The following is a 6,993-nucleotide window of genomic DNA, read 5'->3' as shown; positions in this document are numbered from 1 at the left end:
GCTGGGGTTTGGAAAAGCTGGGTGAAGTGAGCTGTCTTGTAGTAATGAGAGAGGGAGACAAGAAATAGAAATTCCTCCTAGAACCCTTGAAACAAGCAGCTCTGTCTTGCAGCGAGCCTCAGGTGCCATGCTGATGTTATGTCTATAAAGTGTTATTACAGAATATTGTTCTATTGCTATAAAAATACTTCCTTTATAATTGCAGATTTCAGGACAATGCTGCAAAAATATTTCACTTTCCTTAATTATCTGTAGTCATGTGAAATTTCTAAATATGAGATACCATAATCCTTTTACTCAGTTTTTAATTTACAGTATTGCTTCTTGACATTAAGCTGTTAAACCCGTGTATCACAAGTTCAGAATAACTTCTTTTATGTTCTGGCACTAAGCTAGAGTTCTTGCCTTGTCTACTAATGTTGAATAATGGAAAATAATTAACTTTAAATTAAAAGTGTTGCTTTTTATTATATGACAGTATTAGTTATAATATGGATTTCAAAAGACATTTTTAAGTGCAGGCACAAATCAATTATACATAAAGAATAAATTATCTCTATGGCAGAAAGTAATACTTGTTTGATGAAAGGCTTGCTCGTGAAATGAAGTGCCATTACTGTCAGATTCTATGTGGTCAGGATGTCCTGGGAGGGAATGTCCACAGTTCCAGAGGCTGAACCTTGTAAAAAATACAAGAAACACCACAGAAATATTAAGAAAGGACTTGAAGTGGAAATCTGTGCTAAAATTGCCCTTTTACACTTTTTTTTGAGGCTCAAAGAAGAGCTGATAGCGGTCAGTTATGAATTCTAATGTATTTTGCAACAACTGTCTTAATTTACAAAATATTTTTTAAATGCAATGCTTTTGGTACTTTTTTTTTCATCTAGGACTTTTTCTTTGTAATTATGTCAATGTTTTTTAATGCACAAGCTTCTGATTTTTTTAAGCAATGCTGTTGTTAAAAATGGAAATCTCTAGTGATTGTCACTATAAATTTGATGTTTTTACCCATGACACCCATAAATGGCAGTTAAACTGTAACTCTGAATGTAAATCACAATTACTGAGGTTGGAGATGATTTATGAACAATGAAAGGGTCATCATTTCTTTCATCACCCTTATTTTCCAAGAGAGAAAACACAAAGATCAAGTTACTTGATATGTCTTTGGTTTTGTTTTCATTTTTCTCCACTCTCTTTCCTCCTATTTAGGATTTTGAATCATGGAAATAGAATTTCCTGCAGAATTTGTGTATATTTGTGAAAAATAAAAAGGATCCTCTATGGAGTTCAATGTCCTTTGTATAACAGTTATTATAGGGAACATTTAATATGGATTTAAATTGTAGATCAGTACAGAAAATTAATCACACATAGATTCAGAGAGAGTTTTATCAGGAGAATGAACATCCATGAAGTGCAAGGTTACTCCACATCACATCAGAGTGTTTGAAGTGTAATGCAGAGCACATCTGAAATATTTCAATTTTTTATTTTTTGCCTGCTGCAATCAACATGGCTTCTGCAGCTCTGCTTTTCTGTGCAGATGTGTTGAGTGTAAATTCTTTTGTGCTGTTTGCCACTGCTATTAGCACTGAAAGAACTCACCTGGTGGCTGTTTGGAACAGGGCAGGGCAGTGATTTAACAGCAGCATTTTGGCTCCCCGTGAGCATCGTTAGGTGAACCAATGATTAGACTGTCAGGAGCCTTGTCCCACTGTTGCACCTACACAGTTGTACTCAGGATATTATTATTTTAAGGAGAAAAAAGACTGATGCAGCTCTAGCCAAAGGTAATTTAATCTTTGAATTATGTAATAACTCAGACAAACAGTGGGGTTTTTTTTCACCGCAGGACCTTTCTTCTGTTCAGCAACAGAAGTTAATTTTCATTCTTGCTTAGCATTAAAATAAAGTAGCTACTCTGAGTGTCTTTAATGTATCTCAGGGTTTGTGGGGTGTTTATAGGAAACTGAGAAATGAAAAAAAAAAAATCCCCAAATATGTGAATAGGAGCACATATAAATTTAATCATCTATATCACATACCTGCATACCTGGTGTGCTTCAGATGAAAAGAATTGTATATGTTCAAAAACACAGCAAACTGCAGTCAGTGATAGCTCCTCTATCCAAGCTGTACCTTTCTTGGGAATGGGGTTTGATAATGAGGATGGGAATGCTGGACATGAATCCACTGGAAAAAGCAAGGATCCTCTCCGAGCTGTGCCAGCCCCCGGCGCTGCCAGGGAGGGATGATGCTCAAGGTGCCCTGGCTCCTAGGATAACCTTCCTTTCCCAGCACACACTCAAGCAGTTTCAGCTCTCTTTCCTGTATTTTTAGGGATATTCCCAGGGGGAAGCAGCAAAGTTGCTTTGGCTGTGGCGACAGTTCTGTTTCAACTGCAGGAAGCAGAAAAAGTTGTGGCTCTTCATGTGCTCGTGCAAAAAGTCTTCACTCTGTGGCTCAAAAGTAATTTCTTCTGTGAAACAAGGGATTCCCCCTTCTCCCAAAATAATAAAATTCAAATAAGGAAAAGAATCCCTGGCCCCTGATTTTCTGCTGCAGCGTTCTCTGAAATCATTTCAACTTACACACTCCAAGGTCAAACTTGTTATTAAGCGCTGTCAGAGCAAAAGCATTTGTTTGGGTGGAAAAAACCTTAAAAATAGAAATCCAAGCAATGAAAAATTGGGCCCTACAGTATTCCCTGCTAAAAGAAAGTGTTTTGTTCTGTTGTAATGCGAAATTGCACGTTGGATATTTTCAGCAGACATATTGCATTTTGAACAAAATTGAAAATAAACCCAGCAACTGCTGCCCAGCCCTGGCGTGGAATTGAGGTGCTTAAAAGGGATGAGGGACACAGAATCTCACCTTACTTCAGGCACCAGGGATGCCAGGAGGATGAGAATCCTTCTCTGTTTATGCTTGCTCCTTTTTACTGAGGTTTGCAGTTCTTTACCAGAACCTTTCCCAAGTGGATGGTGGGGCTGGGTGTGAAGGTGGGATGAGGAGTTGCTTATTTCTTTTTGCTCTCACATTAGATAAATTACAGCTTCTCACTTCTGAGGGGAGGAAAGGCTTGAAAGTTACCCAAAACATTTCCCAAGAGCTTCTGTGCCTCATCCTTGAGAGTCAGTGGGGGCTGGCTGAAATAATGGGTCAAAGCTTTGCTCTCTGCATAACACAGGCAGCTTTGAACAGTTTGTGCTGCATTGGTAATAACTCCAAAAAAGTAAAGTATAGAGTTCCCATCATCTGTAAATTGCCATAATACACTCTGAATGTCACGGGCTGGAGTGTCAACAGCCTTCAGCTGCAGGGGTGAGCAGAGCTGCCATCTCTACACCAGCTCTAACCTGTAAAATATTCTTAAGAACTATAGAAATACAAGTGCTAATTTAGAAACAAAACCAAAACAACAACACCTTTTTCTTCTCTATCAGCAGATCAATATTTACAGCGTGTACAACTCAAGTAATAAATGCAAATTATTCCCTTTTAGCTTTCTTTTCAGAATGTGTGAAACATCTTGAGGCATTATGTAAGAGTAAGAAATTATAGTGGAGCTCAGTAAAATGAGTACCTGTTAAAGCAATACATCCTATATGGGATACAATTGCTTGTGGAAGATGTCAAAAACATGAACATGAGATCAAATGAGTAGATCTGTGAGGAAGTATTAAACTCTCTATAGCAGTAATATATTTTTACCACACAGAAATGGGAAATACCAAGTCTGCTTCATGGTGGATTCTTCCACTCTTGGATGGCAAAGCATCACCTGAGTTTCAAAATATTTCGGTCTCTGTTTCAGAAGCTGTTATTTGAAATTTGGGACACTAAAATTATTCTTGCTCCAACCCCCCTACCCTGGGCAGTGACACCTTCCACCACACCAGGTTGTTCCAAGATCTGGTTAGTTGGGGTATTACCAAAAAAACATTCATCAGCTTAGAAAGTTGTAGCATTTGAGAATGTATTAGTCAACAAATCATAATTTATAAATCATGATAAAAAATATTTTATTTTTTTTTTTAGGATGAATGTTTGGCATAATCAGCTAATGTGTTTTTAATTATGATTATCCTTGCCCAAGAATGGAAATTGTTCTGCTGTGCTATCTAAAACACATAAATTAAAACACTTGCTGACACAATTTAATCAACAAAGAGCAAGCAATTTTCCTTGAGTCTGAGAAAGATACAATGGAAATAAAATTAAGTAGCAGTAGTTACTCTCAAAAGAATGCTCTGCAGTCAGTGTGAAGCTGCTTTCATTTTCCAGCAGGAGGGAGTTGGGGATACAAAGGCAATGGTTGGATCTCCTGAGGAAGTTCTGCTGTCACCTGAATTCACATATCCTGGGAGTTTTATCAGGGTATTAAACTCTGCTCCTGAGCATTTCTGGAAGAGAGGTCAGATTTTAATTGGATTCAAAGATTCAGGTTGCAATGTTTTTAAATTACTTGTCCAACACTTGCCACTTGTGTTGTTTGTTGGTTAGAAAGTTTTCTAATGGCAAATGATTCTGATGTGCCCATCTGTAAACTGCCCCATCACAGTGAATTTCAGAATTTACCTGAAAGTTTCTTGTTTTCTCAAAGGAAAATGTAACAGCCTTAAGAATTGCTTTGTTACAGAAGATATTTTAATTTACAATGAAGAGTTTGTTAGTTTTAGAGTACCAAGCAATGTCAGGGTTCCCAACATTGAGTATTGGGGTTCTGGTTCTTTGTGTGTTCCTCTCCCCAGCTCACGAGCAGACTTATTGTATGGGTATTGATAAAGATATTGATAAGGATATAGAAATAGCTCCACTTTTGCTTTGTAGTTCTGACTTCTCTATACCAAGATAAATTATCCACCAGTATAATTCAGATATTTTGTTATAGGGCATTTTACCAGAGCTGATTTTCTGCTGCTTTCCAATCCATCTGCAAAGCTCAGCTTTCCTTGCAAGAGCACTTCAAAATGTGTTTCCCTTTAAGCATGTATTTCACCCAGTGGTGAGCCTATACTTTTATTTTTGTTGGCTGGGAGTCCTTGTGCCAGCAGAGGTGATGTTTGAAGTTGTGAACACCTGCCTGTTCGGAAATTAACTGAGACCATCAACTCATTTCACCAAGGCCAGCAAAGAGCTGTCAGATGGCAGTGATATAAACTTTACAACAGCAATCAAAATTCTTGTGAAACTGCCCAGAAATGGTTCTGAAGGAGGTGGGAGGAAAAAAAAAATACAGAGAGCAAGTGATATTAACAGTAGAGTTGGACAAGAAGCAGCTGTGTCAGCAAAAAGCACAGGGCATGGGGTATGAACAGTTTGAGCAGTAAAATGCAGAGAGAATGTGCTTTTTGATAATATTTAAATGAGCCTTTTCTCACATCTCCAATGAAGACAGAATCTCCTGTCTTGTTTATTAGAATTCAATGTTAAAACAGTGAAAAGTCTTAATATTATGCCATATCAGATATGTGATGCTACAACCATGTTTGCTTGCAATCCTCCTTTCTCTTCATGGAGAATTTTCTCTGTATCTCTGAATAAGTAAAAGCCTTCAAAGGAACAATACAGGAGAAAATGGAATAATAATAATAATAGCAGATAGACACTGTCCTTTTTATGAGTATATACTTCTTTGACAGCAAATTAATTCATGATAAGTTATTAAGCCAAAAAGCATTTCTGATATTTGAAAAGCGAAGTGCCTGTACTCTGTGTGGGTATACTTTGTTCTCTTTCACAGGTCTGCATCAGACATTGTTCTGCTGCCATCAGGGAAAGCCTTTTGCTATTGTATATTCCTGACAGTTGTAAATGTGATATTATGGAGTTCAAGATATGGAGGAGGGATGCAGTGGGAGAAGGTGATCGGCTCAGACTGTACCGAGGGTGCCCTCTGCAGAATCTTACACTCTGGTAACTTGCAACTTCTTTATTTTTCTCTTTTTTCTTAAGGTAGAAATGCTATAAAATGACATATTATCATATCATTTAAATGCCAATAAAAGTTTGTTCATACAGGAAGGAAAGGAAAAGGGGAAATCATGAAACTGATATTAGATAAAATATTTACCTTGCACTAAGTACAACCCAACCTGAACCTTGCAGTTCATTCTTCATGGGGACTGATGGATAGCTCTAATCATGGACAGAATTCCTTGTCTTTCCTCAGCCCACAATTCCTCATGGGGACTGATGGATAGCTCTGGTCATGGACAGAATTCCTTGTCTTTCCTCAGCCCATGTGCACCGGGCACATTCAAACTGCTACAAGGAGGGTTTCAGTACACAAAGTTCTTTTCAGTAAATTCAACACTAACAGAAGCTTTTGCACCCAGGTCACTTCCTTTTCCCCTTGTCAGGAGGTGCAGGAGGACAGTTTACTTCAAACCCTGCAATGCCTTTGAAATAAGAAAATACATTTGTTGGCACAAACATTAACTCAAGGGCTCAGGTCAGACACTTGAGCACGCAGCTTCTTAACCAGGTGAGGTGAAAATACAGGATGGTGAGGAGGGAAGGTGAAAAAATGCTTAAAAATAGGGGAACATATGTTCTGTGCTTTTAAACTTGTCTAAAGTACTTTTCCTTCTCCTCCTCTCCCAAAAATGTGGAGACCTAGCTGGTGCTCAATTAGCAGCACACTGTTATGTGCTGGATGTGTGGCAGGACAGACAGGACATGCTAATGGAGAAAAATCATCTTTTTTTCCTTTGACCCAGTGGGTTTTCTAAACCATTCTCTTCACTTTCATCTGTGAGATAGCAGTTCATGGGGAGAATTTTGATTTGTGTTTCTTTACACCTGGAAGGGAGACACTGTGAATCCACATGCAGATATTCAGGCATCAGATAAATATATTGCCACCAGTGACCAGCAAATAATGAATTTCTTAACAGAAAATTTATTTTCTGTCATTTATAATGAATTATGATAACTTTTCAGGTCTCAAGTAATGAAGTTTGAGATCAATTTTGCTTTCCT

At 37.9% G+C, this 6,993-nt stretch overlaps 1 long non-coding RNA gene across 1 annotated transcript; it reads left to right on the top strand.

Annotated features, from left to right (window-relative positions):
• The first annotated feature begins 1,669 nt into the window (after positions 1–1,669).
• LOC147650604 (uncharacterized) lies at positions 1,670–2,683 on the top strand. The gene is made up of 2 exons (XR_015276403.1): positions 1,670–1,796; positions 2,347–2,683. It is a non-coding gene; the product is annotated as an uncharacterized LOC147650604 (long non-coding RNA).
• Positions 2,684–6,993: the final 4,310 nt, after the last annotated feature.

This window comes from Cyanistes caeruleus, chromosome 14 (assembly GCF_971803275.1).
Source record: "Cyanistes caeruleus chromosome 14, bCyaCae1.hap1.1, whole genome shotgun sequence".
Taxonomy (NCBI): domain Eukaryota; kingdom Metazoa; phylum Chordata; class Aves; order Passeriformes; family Paridae; genus Cyanistes; species Cyanistes caeruleus.
The sequence above is the reverse complement of the archived record's forward strand: the minus strand, read 5'-3'. Positions and strand labels throughout refer to the sequence as shown.